General features: G+C 45.4%; 1 protein-coding gene across 1 annotated transcript in view; it reads right to left on the bottom strand.

Moving 5' to 3' along the window:
* The window catches only part of Cypl (peptidyl-prolyl cis-trans isomerase-like 1 Cypl), a 172,136-nt gene that overhangs the window by 61,372 nt on the left and 95,115 nt on the right, over positions 1-15,649 (bottom strand). The gene's annotated exons all lie outside the window — the stretch shown is intronic.

Raw genomic sequence — 15,649 nt, 5'->3', positions numbered from 1 at the left:
CACCCCAAAGTATCTATAGTATTGGGATTACAATACTGTACAGTACTATGCAAAAATGACAAGTGGCAATGCCATAATCACAACCCAAACATAGTGTATCAGAAAATGTTATTTTTATTAATAAAATAAATTTTTGAATATACTTACCCGGTGATTATATAAGCTGCAGCTCTGCTGCCCGACAGAAAAACTCTACGTTCAAAATACGCCAGCGATCGCTATGCAGGTAGGGGGTGTACATCAACAGCGCCATCTGTCGAGCAGGTACTCAGTACTCAATGTAAACACAGAACCAATTTTCTCCTCGGTCCACTGGGTCTCTATTGGGGAGGAAGGGAGGGTCCTTTAATATATAATCACCGGGTAAGTATATTCAAAAATTTATTTTATTAATAAAAATAACATTTTTCAATATTAAACTTAGCCGGTGATTATATAAGCTGATTCACACCCAGGGGGGTGGGTAGAGACCAGCATTACTTGTTTACATTATTATGAGCTAAGTATTTTGTATTTCATTTTAGCAGTTATTCAAAATAACAAACATAAAATAAATAAGTACCTGGTAAGGAAGTCGACTTGAACAATTACTCTGCCTTTTTAAGTACGTCTTCCTTACGGAGCCTCGCGATCCTCTTAGGATGCTGAGCGACCCCTAGGATCTGAAGTATCAAGGGTTGCAACCCATACAACAGGACCTCATCAAAACCTCTAATCTAGGCGCCTCAAGAAATGACTTTGACCACCCGCCAAATCAAGTAGGATGCGAAAGGCTTCTTAGCCTTCCGGACAACCCAAAAACAATAATAAAACATTTCAAGAGAAAGATTAAAAAGGTTATGGAATTAGGGAATTGTAGTGGTTGAGCCCTCACCCACTACTGCACTCGTTGCTACGAATGGTCCCAGAGTGTAGCAGTTCTCGTAAAGAGACTGGACATTCTTAAGATAAAAAGACGCGAACACTGACTTGCTTTTCCAATAGGTTGCGTCGATTATACTTTGCAGAGATCTATTTTGTTTAAAGGCCACGGAAGTTGCGACAGCTCTAACTTCGTGTGTCCTTACCTTCAGCAAAGCTTGGTCTTCCTCATTCAGATGGGAATGAGCTTCTCGTATTAACAGTCTGATAAAATAGGATAAAGCATTCTTTGACATAGGCAAAGATGGTTTCTTAACTGAACACCATAAAGCTTCAGACGGGCCTCGTAAAGGTTTAGTTCGTTTTAAATAGAACTTAAGAGCTCTTACAGGACATAAGACTCTTTCTAGTTCATTTCCAACAATACGATAAGTTTGGAATATCGAACGATATTGGCCAAGGCCGAGAAGGCAGCTCGTTTTTGGCTAGAAAACCAAGTTGTAGAACATGTAGCCGTTTCGGATGAGAATCCGATGTTCTTGCTGAAGGCATGAATCTCACTGACTTTTAGCTGTGGCTAAGCATACCAGGAAAAGAGTCTTTAAGGTGAGATCTTTCAGGGAGGCTGATTGTAGCGTTTCGAACCTATCTGACATAAGGAATCTTAGTACCACGTCTAAATTCCAACCAGGTGTAACCAAACGACGCTCCTTCGTGGTCTCAAAAGACTTAAGGAGGTCCTGTAGATCTTTATTGTTGGAAAGATCTAAGCCTCTGTGACGGAAGACTGATGCCAACATGCTTCTGTAACCCTTGATAGTGGGAGCTGAAAGAGATCGTTCTTTCCTCAGATATAAGAGGAAGTCAGCTATTTGAGTTACAGGGGTACTGGTCGAGGATACGGATACTGACTTGCACCAGTTTCGGAAGATTTTCCACTTCGATTGGTAGACTCTAAGGGTGGATGTTCTCCTTGCTCTTGCAATCGCTCTGGCTGCCTCCTTCGAAAAGCCTCTAGCTCTCGAGAGTCTTTCGATAGTCTGAAGGCAGCCAGACGAAGAGCCTGGAGGCCTTGGTGTACCTTCTTTACGCGTGGCTGACGTAGAAGGTCCACCCTTAGGGGAAGTGTTCTGGGAACGTCTACTAGCCATCGAAGTACTTCGGTGAACCATTCTCTCGCGGGCCAGAGGGAAGCAACTAGCGTCAACCTTGTCCCTTCGTGAGAGGCGAACTTCTGCAGTACCTTGTTGACAATCTTGAACGGAGGGAATGCATATAGATCTAGATGTGACCAATCTAGTAGAAAGGCATCTATATGAACTGCTGCTGGGTCCGGGATTGGTGAGCAAAATATTGGGAGCCTCTTGGTCATCGAGGTTGCGAAGAGATCTATGGTTGGCTGGCCCCAGGTGGCCCTAAGTCTCTTGCATACATCCTTGTGGAGGGTCCATTCTGTTGGAATTATTTGTCCCTTCCGACTGAGACAATCTGCCATGACATTCAAGTTGCCTTGGATGAACCCCGTTACTAGTGATATGTCTAGAACTTTTGACCAGGTGAGGAGGTCCCTTGCGATCTCGTACAACGTCAGAGAGTAGGTCCCTCCTTGCTTGGAGATGTACGCCAAAGCCGTGGTGTTGTCCGAGTTCACCTCCACCACTTTGCCATGAAGGAGAGACCTGAAGCTTTTCCAGGTCAGACGTACTGCCAGAAGCTCCTTGCAGTTGAAATGCATTGTCCTTTGACTCGAGTTCCATAATCCCGAGCATTCCCGACCGTCTAATGTCGCACCCCAGCCTACGTCCGATGCGTCCGAGAAGAGAACGTGGTTGGGAGTCTGAACAGTTAGGGGAAGACCCTCTCTAAGGTTGATATAGTCCTTTCACCAAGTCAGACAAGACTTTATCTTTCCGGAAACCGGGATCGAGACCGCTTCTAGCGTCTTGTCCTTTTTCCAGTGAAAAGCTAGATGGTATAGAAGAGGACGGAGGTGTAGTCTTCCTAGTGACAAAAATTGATCCACGGATGACAGTGTCCCTACCAGACTCATCCACAGCCTGACTGAGCAGCGTTCCTTCTTCAGCATCTTCTGGATGGATAGCAGGGCTGGGGGCTGATCGTCTTGTTCAGCAACGTCCTCATCAGAGGGTTCCTCATCCGAAACTGATGAGGAAACGGCAACAGAGTGGGCAACGTCTGACTCGCTGAATCCGGTCGCACTGGTGGATGCGTGACGGAGCCGGACGCAATATCATGGAACTGCTGCACAGTCTGTGAACTGTCAACAACCATGGGTGCGCGAGGAAGTACAGCGTCAACCCGAAACTGTCTAGACCGTCTGGGTTGTGCAGTCAACACCCTATCGGGTTGCTGAGGTTGACGCAATGCGTCACAACAAGTCACCTCTGCTGGTTGTTGAACGTCCTGAACGTCAACAACCACCTCCGAGCGTCGCTTAACGTCAACGTGCGACTGGCAACCCACACTGGGTCGCATCGGTGGAGGAACCACCTCAACTGGCAGACGCGAGTAGGTTACCTCAGCGTCAACAGGGCGCACAACCGACCGGTTGGAAGGTTGTTGGCCAGAAGGAGGAACCACCTCAACTGGCAGACGCGAGTAGGTTACCTCAGCGTCAACAGGGCGCACAACCGACCGGTTGGAAGGTTGTTGGCCAGAAGGAGGAACCACCTCAACTGGCAGACGCGAGTAGGTTACCTCAGCGTCAACAGGGCGCACAACCGACCGGTTGGAAGGTTGTTGGCCAGAAGGTTCTTCTCCGCATTTAAGTCTTCTATCAAGGACGCAAGCTTGGACTGCATGGCTTGCAGCAAAGCCCATTTAGGGTCTACGGGAGCAGGTGTGGCAACAGACGGGGTTAGCGACTGAGGCGGAACCGTTTACCATCCCTGAAAGCCTTGTTATGTGTGACATAATAGTACAGCAAAACTTCAAAGGCTTGACAAAAGCTGAGAAGTTGACCTGTAAACAACTTGGAGCGTCTCCTGGCTAGGCGCCAGGGCGAGTCTACCAGAATTGAGAAGTCTATCTGGGCAGAGGCATGAACTCCCAAGCCGAGAACTTCTCTCGTGTCATATCAGACTTTCGCTCTATAAGCCAGTTTAAAAGAAGGGAAATCAAAGGCTGTATCCCTAAAAACTCCTCCTGGTGCAAAAACCAGTCGCCTAGCCAACTGGACGCTCTCTAGGAGAGCGAGAGAGCACTAGCTTAAAAACAACGGCTTCGAAGTAGCTAGGCCTAGTGTAAGTTCTGACGTTAGGCGAACGAGGAGCAGCAGTAACAAGATCCGGACGAAGATCCTTAAAAAAATCATCATGATTTAATTAAAGTCCATAGGAGGCTAAGCAGCTTAAGGCTCCTCTCCATCTGACAGAGTCCTCAAGGGAATATCAGTAGGAGGGAGAACAGCAACTTCCTCATCCACAGGAACCTTGTCCGATAAAAGCTAGGTTACCTCAGTGAGTCTCTCACTGGTGCATAAGTAGCAGACCAGAAGGCAACGTCATGTAACTGCTTGACAGTCTGTGAACTGTCAACAACTGAACTGTCAACCACAACAGGTGTGTGAGGACGTACAGTGTCCACTCGAGACTGCTTTGACTGTCTAGACTGAGCAGTCAAAACAACTCTAGAATGCGGAAGTTGACGCACCGCGTCAAAACAAAACAACTTAGACTGTTGTTGTACCTCGCGAACGTCAACGGAAGATTCCGTGCGTCGCTGAACGTCAACATGCGGCTGGCAGGGTACACTGGAACGCATGGGTGGCGGGACTCTCTTGGAGTGCGGGAGAAGGTCGCCTCAGCGTCCACAGGACGCACAACCGTGGTTGGTTGTAGGCTAGAGGTTGGTGCAGTGTCAACCTTCTCCGCACGAAAGTCCTGCATCAATGACGTTAACTGAGACTGCATGGTCTGCAGCAAAGACCACTAGGGTCTACAGGAGCAGGTGCGGCAACAGATGGTGTGACTGCCTGATGCGGTACCGCTTTGCCTCTCTTAGGAGGTGAGCAGTCGTCGGAAGACTGCAGCGAGTCCGAACTGACCCAGTGGCTACAACTGGGCCGTTGGACTTGCGCGGAAAGGACCGACTTGCGCTTAATAAGCCGCGAGACCTTGGTCCATGGTTTCTTACGAGAAACCTCTTCCGCAGACGAGAAATAAATGGGCTCTCTCGTCTTAGAGTGGGCGGGGCGATCTTGGGTAGATACGCCCGAAACCACAGAGGGAAAACGTCTGTTCGTTGATCAAGGCCTCTCGAACCCATAAGTCGTTCGACATTACTTCTCCCCTGGGCTTGGGAGCTTGCAAGAGGTCCCGGACTAGGTGAACGACAGGCACGAACAGACGAACCCTCGGACGCAACACTGTAACACTTTGCGCATATCACTTTATCGATTTTCTGTTTTGCACTTATTTCACTGAAATCGAAACTTTTACTGATTTCTACCTGAAACACGCAATTCTACCCTTCATTAAAAGGTAGTAATTGCGAAATCAGTCGTATAATGCAAGCTCATTAATACCAGCAAAAAACAGAAAACATATTTTAAGATAAAAAAAAAATCAGTGGCTGGGAAAGAGACTAAACACTAGTTCATATAACTACGTTTTCAATCTCTCACCGCACATAGCCTGGGGACGAGAATAAAAAACTAAAAACGTTTTATCCTTCCTCCCCGTACAGCGACTAGGGACGAGAGCAACTCGAGAAAAACGTTACCCGCTTGAACGGAACGTTTTCTCTCCTCTCTCTCCCTCCGTCTCTATCTCTCTCTCTCTCTCTCTCTCTCTTGATTTCGCACCTAAGAGAAGAGCCCAATTATATTTCGTCAAAAAAAAAACATGTTATTTGACTAAAGGAAAAAACTGAAAGGTTTTCCAAATAAAAAGTTCCTTTAATTTAGAATTTAAAACATTTAAGCTAAGAAAGAATGAACAAAACGTCAGAATCGATTTACTCTTACTGCAAAGTGAAACCGTGATACACTCTCTCTCTATCGTAACGATAGAGCGCATGTTGAACGTCCTGAACGTCAACAACTGCGTAGTCTAAAAAACTAAACGTTAGTTCATCTTTGAAAACAGTACGAAGACTATCAAAGAAATTCTTTCATAAAACATTAAATTTTAAAAAGTTTTAAATTCTTTAAAGGCTAAATACGATATAACGGGCTCAACGTTGATTAACTTCAGTTCCAAGTAAGGACCGCCTACTATCAGGAAAGGTCGCATATAAACAAAACATAAAAATTTATTTTTATATGTTTATAATAAAGGAAAGTTAATCGAAGAGGCCTAATAAAGGCGGAGAGATATAAAATATATAGATCTATAACGTGTTAAGCATACTAAAAACCTAAACACACTTCCGTCTAAGGGAAGGGTCGGCCATTTAAAAGTGAAAGAGAGTCCATACTCTCCTTGTCACCATAATTAAATCTATCCAAAACGAGTTCAAGTTTTGAGATGAAGATAAAACACCTGCATAGCGAAAGCTCAAAACTAGAAATGTGTACTTCACCAAAATATGTGAAAACCAATCCAGTAAGCAATAGCGAATTTAGTAGGTCTTGCCGGTGGCCCGACAGAGAGAAAATTGGTTCTGTGTTTACATTGAGTACTGAGTACCTGCTCGACAGATGGCGCTGTTGATGTACACCCCCTACCTGCATAGCGATCGCTGGCGTATTTTGAACGTAGAGTTTTTCTGTCGGGCAGCAGAGCTGCAGCTTATATAATCACCGGCTAAGTTTAATATTGAAAATCACAAATTCATTCAGTAACATTAACAATGGCAGACTTTACATTTACCTGTAGGTATTATCACATATTTTAAAGAACTTCTTTCTTTATTAACAGATAGCTTCAAAGTCCTTACTTTGGCTAATGGACTTATCAACACGGACCAGTTAGTCATGGCTTCCATGATAATGACATCACCTTTGGTGGCAGTTATCAACATGGTTGGTATCTTCACTTCTGTTTAATATCATAACATAGAGACAAAGTTTAGTAAATAAGTGAAAGGCCAATTACAAATTATGATGTGCCTGCAAAACAGTCTGTCCTAGAAAGAGTGCTTGTTACTGCCCTTCTTCCTCAAGGTATTTACGTTAAACGAAAAAAAGATTCTCCTGCATTGCAAATTTTAACACCAGACAAAAAAAATCAATCCTTTCACTACTTCCTTTTCTCCAACAGTTTCCAGGATGTGTGAATCAAGACAAGCTTAAATCTATTTGGTACTTCAAAAAATTAATAAACAAATAATATAGATGATTTATTACATTTACAATAACTAAATTTGATAACTATTGATAATGAATAAATGATACACAATTTCTACTCTGCTCTACTGGTGTAAGATTGTAACGCAATTTTAATTTTTGAAACTTACTTTCAACAGTTACGATTCTCAACTAGAGAATCGATCATCTCATTTTACCAACCATTCTGGATAATTACATAACAGAATGAACCACATACCTCAAAAACTATTTGTTTTTTCTTTGGTTGCCTGAGATAACTTTGATATTTTATTCACATGACACAACTCATATTCACAAAATATCTTTCAAATATATATTCAGTCTTGACACAGCAGACCCATCAAACATAAACCATGAACTTCACAATTAGTTTAAATAAATTTCATCACAGGAATTTCTCTTACCAAAGAACGGCATAAGTCTCTCAAAAAAATTCTAATGAATAAAGGAATTTTGTACGCTGAAACTCTTATTCTTTGCAATATGATATTTTAATTATAAAATACATTTTTGAATATACTTACCCGGGGAATATTATAATAGCTGCTGCTCCAGCGGCTCGACAGAAAAACACACAAAAACTCGCGAGCGATCGCTATGAAGGTTGCGGGTGTGCCCACCAGCGCCAACTATCGGCCAGATACCGCACATGCATGTAAACAAGCCTCAATTCTTCTCGTCCCGCTGCGTCTCTATTGGGGAGGAAGGGAGGGCCTTTAATTTATATATTCACCGGGTAAGTATATTCAAAAATTTATTTTATAATTAAAATATCATTTTTAAATATTTAACTTAGCCGGTGAATATATAATAGCTGATTCACACCCAAGGCGGTGGGTAGAGACCAGAGTTAATTAAGTTTACAGCGTATATGCTTAGAGTTTTTGACAGTTATAATATAACAAAACCCAAATATATAGGTACCTGGTAAGGAAGTTGACTTAGACGATTACTCTGCCTTGTAAGTCTGTCTTCCTCACGAAGCCCAGCGATCCTCTTAGGATGCTGAAAGACTCCCAGGAGCTGAAGTATCAAGGGCTGCAACCCATACAAACAGGACCTCATCAAACCCCTAATCTGGGCGCTCTCAAGAAATGACTTTGACCACCCGCCAAATCAACCAGGATGCGAAAGGCTTCTTAGCCTTCCGTACAACCCAAAAAACAATATTAAAAACATTTCAAGAGACAGATTAAAAAGGATATTGGAATTAGGGAAGTGTAGTGGTAGAACCCTCACCCACTACTGCACTCGCTGCAACGAATGGACCCAGTGTGTAGCAGTCCTCGTAAAGAGTCTGGACATCTTTTAAGTAAAATGACGCGAACACTGACTTGCTTCTCCAAAAAGTCGCGTCCATGATACTTTGCAGAGATCTATTTTGCTTGAAGGCCACGGAGGTTGCTATGGCTCTAACTTCGTGCGTCTTAACCTTAAGCAAACATCGGTCTTTCTCATTCAAGTGAGAATGAGCTTCTCGTATTAAAAATCTGATAAAATATGACAAAGCATTCTTTGACATAGGCAATGATGGTTTCTTAACTGAGCACCATAATGCCTCAGATTTACCTCGTAATGACTTAGTACGAGCTAAATAGAACTTAAGAGCTCTAACAGGACATAATACTCTTTCCAGTTCGTTGCCTACGATCTCTGATAAGCAAGGAATATCAAAAGATTTAGGCCAAGGACGAGAAGGCAGTTCATTTTTGGCCAGGAAACCAAGTTGAAGTGAACAAGTGGCTTTTTCTCTAGAAAAGCCGATGTTCTTACTGAAGGCATGAAGTTCACCGACTCTTTTAGCCGAAGCCAAGCACACTAGGAAAAGTGTCTTGAGGGTGAGATCCTTCAGGGAGGCTGAATGTAATGGCTCAAACCTGTCTGACATGAGGAACCTTAGGACCACGTCTAAGTTCCATCCAGGAGTTGCCAAACGACGTTCCTTAGAGGTCTCGAAAGACTTAAGGAAATCTTGGAGATCTTTATTGTTGGAAAGATCTAAGCCTCTATGCCGAAAGACCGAAGCCAACATGCTCCTGTAGCCCTTGATCGTGGGAGCTGAAAGGGAGCGAACCTTTCTCAGATGTAAAAGAAAATCAGCGATTTGGGCTACAGAGGTACTGGACGAGGACACAGATGCTGACTTGCACCAGTCTCGAAAGACTTCCCACTTCGACTGGTATACTCTAATGGTAGAAGCTCTCCTCGCTCTTGCAATCGCACTGGCTGCCTCCTTCGAAAAGCCTCGAGCTCTTGAGTGTCTTTCGATAGTCTGAAGGCAGTCAGACGAAGAGCGGGGAGGTTTTGGTGTACATTCTTTACGTGGGGCTGACGTAACAGATCTACTCTTAGAGGAAGACTTCTTGGAAAGTCTACCAGCCATCGAAGTACCTCGGTGAACCACTCTCTCGCGGGCCAGAGGGGAGCAACCAACGTCAACATTGTCCCTTCGTGAGAGGCGAACTTCTGCAGTACCTTGTTGACAATCTTGAAAGGTGGGAATGCATATAAGTCCAGATGAGACCAATCTAGGAGAAATGCGTCTATGTGTATTGCTGCTGGGTCTGGGACTGGAGAGCAATAGATTGGAAGTCTCTTGGTCATCGAGGTGGCAAAGAGGTCTATGGTGGGTTGACCCCAAGTCGCCCAAAGACTCTTGCACACGTCCTTGTGGAGGGTCCATTCCGTAGGAATTACCTGACCCCTCCGACTGAGACAGTCTGCTAAGACGTTCAAGTCGCCCTGGATAAACCTCGTTAACAGGGAGATGCCTCGATCTCTTGACCAAATGAGCAGGTCCCTTGCGATCTCGTACAGCGTGAGGGAGTGGGTGCCTCCTTGCTTGGAGATGTACGCCAAGGCTGTGGTATTGTCGGAGTTGATCTCTACCACTTTGTTTCGAAGGAGACTCTCAAATTTCATCAAGGCCAAGTGGACTGCCAAAAGCTCCTTGCCATTGATGTGCATGCTCCTCTGACTTGAGGTCCACAGACCTGAGCATTCCCGACCGTCCAGGGTCGCACCCCAACCCAAATCCGACGCGTCTGAGAATAGTACGTGGTTTGGGTTCTGAACTGCTAGGGAAAGTCCCTCTCTCAGACTGATATTGTCGTTCCACCATTTCAGGCATGCCTTTACTGGTTCGGAGACCGGGATTGAGACCGTCTCTAACGTCTTGTCCTTCTTCCAGTGAAAGGCTAGATGGAACTGGAGAGGTCGAAGGTGTAGTCTTCCTAGCAAGACAAACTGCTCCAGGGATGATAGAGTTCCTACTAGACTCATCCAATTCCTGACTGAGCACTGTTCTCTCTTCAACATTAGTTGGACTTTGAGCAGGGCTTGCTCTATTCGGGTGGCAGACGGAAAAGCCCGAAAAACTGGACTGCGAATCTCCATCCCTAAATACAGTATAGTTTGGGATGGAATCAGCTGGGACTTTTCTAGGTTGACCAAAAGTCCCAATTCCTTGGTCAGATCCAATGTCCAATGAAGATCCTGCAGACAGCGATGACTGGACGAGGCTCTGAGAAGCCAGTCGTCCAAGTACAGGGAGGCTCGGATTCCCGATAAATGGAGGAATTTTGCTACATTCCTCATAAGCCTCGTAAACACGAGAGGAGCAGGACTTAGGCCAAAGCACAGGGCCCGAAACTGGTATACCACATTCTTGAAAACAAACCTCAGAAACGGTTGGGAATCTGGGTGTATAGGGATGTGGAAGTACGCGTCTCGTAGGTCGAGAGAGACCATCCAGTCTCCCTTTCTGACCGCTGATAAGACTGATTTCGTGGTCTCCATAGTGAACTTTGTTTTCGTAACAAAGACGTTGAGCGCACTGACGTCTAGCACCGGTCTCCAACCTCCTGTCTTCTTCGGGACTAGGAAGAGACGGTTGTAAAACCCCGGTGATTGAAGGTCCGAGACTTTCACCACCGCTCCCTTCTCTAGCAACAGAGACACTTCTAGGTTTAGGGCTTGTCTCTTTGACTCCTCTCGGTACCTGGGAGAGAGGTCGATGGGGGATGTCGCTAGAGGAGGTTTGCGTACAAATGGAATTTTGTACCCCTCTCTGAGCAACCGAACAGACTGTTGGTCTGCGCCCCTCTTCTCCCAGGCCTGCCAGAAGCTCTTCAATCTGGCTCCTACTGCTGTCTGAGGCTGTGGACAGTCAGACTCTGCCACGTGAGGACTTGGCTCCTCTCTTCTTTCCTCTCTTTCCCTCGGCACGAGTACTTCCCCTGCTGGGAGCTCTGCCACGAAAGGGCGGGATAAATCTGGACGCCGGAGTGTCGATCCTGGGTCTAGCAGAAAAGGATGTAGAAGGAGTCCCCTTGCGAGCAGAGGACGCCATCAAGTCATGGGTGTCCTTCTGCACAAGCGAAGAAGCTATGTCCTTAACCAATTGTTGCGGAAACAAAAACTTTGATAAGGGAGCAAAGAGCAGTTCTGATCTCTGACAGGGAGTAACTCCTGCCGAAAGAAAAGAGCAAAGGGACTCTCGCTTCTTTAAGACTCCCGACGTAAAAGAGGAGGCGAGCTCATTGGAACCATCGCGGATGGCTTTATCCATACAGGACATTATCAGTAAGGAGACATCTCTATCAGCCGATGAGATTTTCCTACTTAAAGCTCCCAAAGACCAGTCAAGGAAGTTGAAAACTTCAAAGGCTCTGTATACGCCTTTCAGCAGATGGTCAAGGTCCGAGGAGGACCAACTAATCTTCGAGCGTCTCATGGCTAGGCGGCGGGGAGAGTCTACGAGGCTTGAGAAGTCACCCTGGGCAGAGGCAGGGACTCCCAAGCCGAGAACTTCTCCCGTGGCATACCAGACGCTCGATCTAGACGAGAGCTTTGACGGAGGGAAGGCCAAGGCCGTCTTCCCCAAACTCCTCCTGGTATCCAACCAGTCGCCTAAAAGTCGTAAAGCTCTCTTGGAAGAGCGAGAGAGCACTAGCTTTGTAAAGGCTGGCATGTTAGCAGGTAAGCCTAGAGCAAACTCAGACGGTGGCGAACGAGGAGCAACAGTGACGAAGTGATCGGGAAAAAGCTCCTTGAAAATTAACATGACTTTCTTAAAGTCCATTGATGGAGGAACCGTTCTAGGTTCGTCTACATCCGAAGGATGATCATCATGATGAGGGTCAGCAACGTCCTCATCTGAAGGATCCTCATCCGACAACTGCTGAGTAACAAGCAAAGGGGTTGGCAATGCTTGACAAGCAGAATCCACACGCACTGGTGCATTAGTAGCAGTCCAGGACGCTACGTCATGTAACTGCTTAACAGCCTGACTGTCAACAACAACAGGAGCGGGAGGACGCTCGACGTCAACTCGAGACTGTTTTGACTGCCTAGACTGAGCAGTCAAAACAACTCTAGACTGCGGTGGTTGACGCTCAGCGTCAAAACAAGTCAACTCCGCTGGTTGGCGAACGTCCTGAACGTCAACAAGAGCATTAGGAAGTGGCTGAACGTCCATATGCGGCTGAAAGTCAACACGTGACTGCATCGAGTGAGGCTCTACAAAGTGTGACTGACGTGACTTAGCTACGCCAACGTCAACAGGACGAGCAAAGGCTCGTTTTGGCGGCTGAAGGCCAGGATCATCGTGAACCTTTTCAGCAGAATAGTCTTCCATAAGGGAGGCGAGCTTGATCTGCATGTCTTGCAGCACAACCCATTTAGGATCAACGGGAATGGGTGCGGTAAAAGACGGGGTTAACGTCTGAGACTGCACAACCTTGCCTACACCAAGACTCTCTGAGCCTGTGTAACGTTGCTGCTTAGGCGGCGAGCAGTCTTCCGATGACTGCAAAGGGTCAGAGCTGTCCCAATGGCTACAACCAGGACGCTGGACCTGTCCTGAAGGGACCGACTTTCGCTTAAGGGGCCTAGAAACCTTGCTCCACGGTTTCTTATGCGAAAAGCCTTCGGATGACGAGGAGAAAATGGTCTCTCTCGTCTTATGGTAGGGGCGATCTTGATGAGACACGCCTGTTACCATAGAGGGAACGTATGTTCGCTGATCAAGGCCTCTCGAACCCATAAGTCGTACGACATTACTTCTCCCCTGGGCTTGGGAGCTTGCAAGAGGTCTCGGACTAGGCGAACGACAGGCACGAACAGACGAACCCTCGGTCGCAACACTGACAACACTTTGCGCACTAATCACTTTCCCACGATTTTCCGCTGTGGCACTCTGACACTTTAGCTCTTTAACGTCAGCCATGAGTTGATTACGATCTGTTGCTAACGACTCAACTCTTTCACCATGTCTCGCATCGATGGTTCCTGAGTGCCAGTAGGGGGTTCAGGCACAACCACTACAGGGGAAGGATTAGGTTCAGGGGCATGTGGAGAGGAAAAATCTACTGATCTAGAGGAACTCCTCCTTACCCTATCTATCTCTAGCTTACGAGAATACTTGTCGTATTCGAGCCAATCGAATTCCGAAAGGCCCACGCATTCCTCACACCGATCTCCTAATTGACAGGTTTTACCCTGACAATTAGAACACACAGTATGTGGGTCGAGAGAGGCCTTTGGAAGACGCCTATTGCAATCCCTAGCATTACACTTACGAAATCTAGGGGCTTGTGAAGCGTCAGCCATTTTGAATTAGTCAAAGAAAGTCCAAAAAAACAATCCAAGTCATCAACAATTAAATCTGTCCAACAAAGAGTTCAAGAGTTTAAGTTGAGGAAAAAAACACCTGCACTGCGAAAGCTCAAACCAAAATGAAGTACTTCACCAAATATGTTGAGAAAAATGTTATTTTCATTAGTAAAATAAATTTTTGAATATACTTACCCGGTGATCATATAGCTGTCAGCTCTGCTGCCCGACAGAAAAACCTAAGGACAAAATACGCCAGCGATCGCTATACAGGTGGGGGTGTACATCAACAGCGCCATCTGTCGAGTAGGTACTCAAGTACTCCATGTCAACACAGAACCAATTTTCTCCTCGGCCCACTGGGTCTCTATTGGGGAGGAAGGGAGGGTCCTTTAATCTATGATCACCGGGTAAGTATATTCAAAAATTTATTTTACTAATGAAAATAACATTTTTCAATATTAAACTTAGCCGGTGATCATATAGCTGATTCACACCCAGGGGGGTGGGTAGAGACCAGCATTATATGTTAACATTAAGAGCTAAGTATTTTGTATTTCATTTTAGCAGTTATTCAAAATAACAAACATAAAATTAATAAGTACCTGGTAAGGAAGACGACTTGAACAATTACTCTGCTTATTTAAGTACGTCTTCCTTACTGAGCCTCGCGATCCTCATAGGATGCTGAGCGACTCCTAGGAGCTGAAGTATGAAGGGTTGCAACCCATACAACAGGACCTCATCAAAACCTCTAATCTAGGCGCTTCTCAAGAAATGACTTTGACCACCCGCCAAATCAAGTAGGATGCGAAAGGCTTCTTAGCCTTCCGGACAACCCAAAAACAATAATAAAACATTTCAAGAGAAAGATTAAAAAGGGTTATGGAATTAGGGAATTGTAGTGGTTGAGCCCTCACCCACTACTGCACTCGTTGCTACGAATGGTCCCAGAGTGTAGCAGTTCTCGTAAAGAGACTGGACATTCTTAAGATAAAAAGACGCGAACACTGATTTGCTTTTCCAATCGGTTGCGTCGATTATACTTTGCAGAGATCTATTTTGTTTAAAGGCCACGGAAGTTGCGACAGCTCTAACTTCGTGTGTCCTTACCTACAGCAAAGCTTGGTCTTCCTCATTCAGATGGGAATGAGCTTCTCGTATTAACAGTCTGATAAAATAGGATAAAGCATTCTTTGACATAGGCAAAGATGGATTCTTAACTGAACACCATAAAGCTTCAGACGGGCCTCGTAAAGGTTTTTAAATAGAACTTAAGAGCTCTTACAAGACATAAGAATCTTTCTAGTTCATTTCCAACCATGCGATAAGTTTGGAATATCGAACGATATTGGTCAAGGCCGAGAAGGCAGCTCGTGTTTGGCTAGAAAACCAAGTTGTAGAACATGTAGCCATTTCGGATGAGAATCCGATGTTCTTGCTGAAGGCATGAATCTCACTGACTCTTTTAGCTGTGGCTAAGCATATCAGGAAAAGAGTCTTTAAGGTGAGATCTTTCAGGGAGGCTGATTGTAGCGGTTCGAACCTGTCTGACATAAGGAATCTTAGTACCACGTCTAAATTCCAACCAGGTGTAACCAAACGACGCTCCTTCGTGGTCTCAAAAGACTTAAGGAGGTCCTGTAGATCTTTATTGTTGGAAAGATCTAAGCCTCTGTGACGGAAGACTGATGCCAACATGCTTCTGTAACCCTTGATAGTGGGAGCTGAAAGAGATCGTTCTTTCCTCAGATATAAGAGAAAGTCAGCTATTTGAGTTACAGAGGTACTGGTCGAGGATACGGATACTGACTTGCACCAGTTTCGGAAGATTTCCCACTTCGATTGGTAGACTCTAAGGGTGGATGTTCTCCTTGCTCT

This window comes from Palaemon carinicauda, chromosome 11, assembly GCF_036898095.1.
Source record: "Palaemon carinicauda isolate YSFRI2023 chromosome 11, ASM3689809v2, whole genome shotgun sequence".
Taxonomy (NCBI): domain Eukaryota; kingdom Metazoa; phylum Arthropoda; class Malacostraca; order Decapoda; family Palaemonidae; genus Palaemon; species Palaemon carinicauda.
Note: the sequence above shows the minus strand (reverse complement) of the source record. Positions and strands in the feature narration are given on the sequence as shown.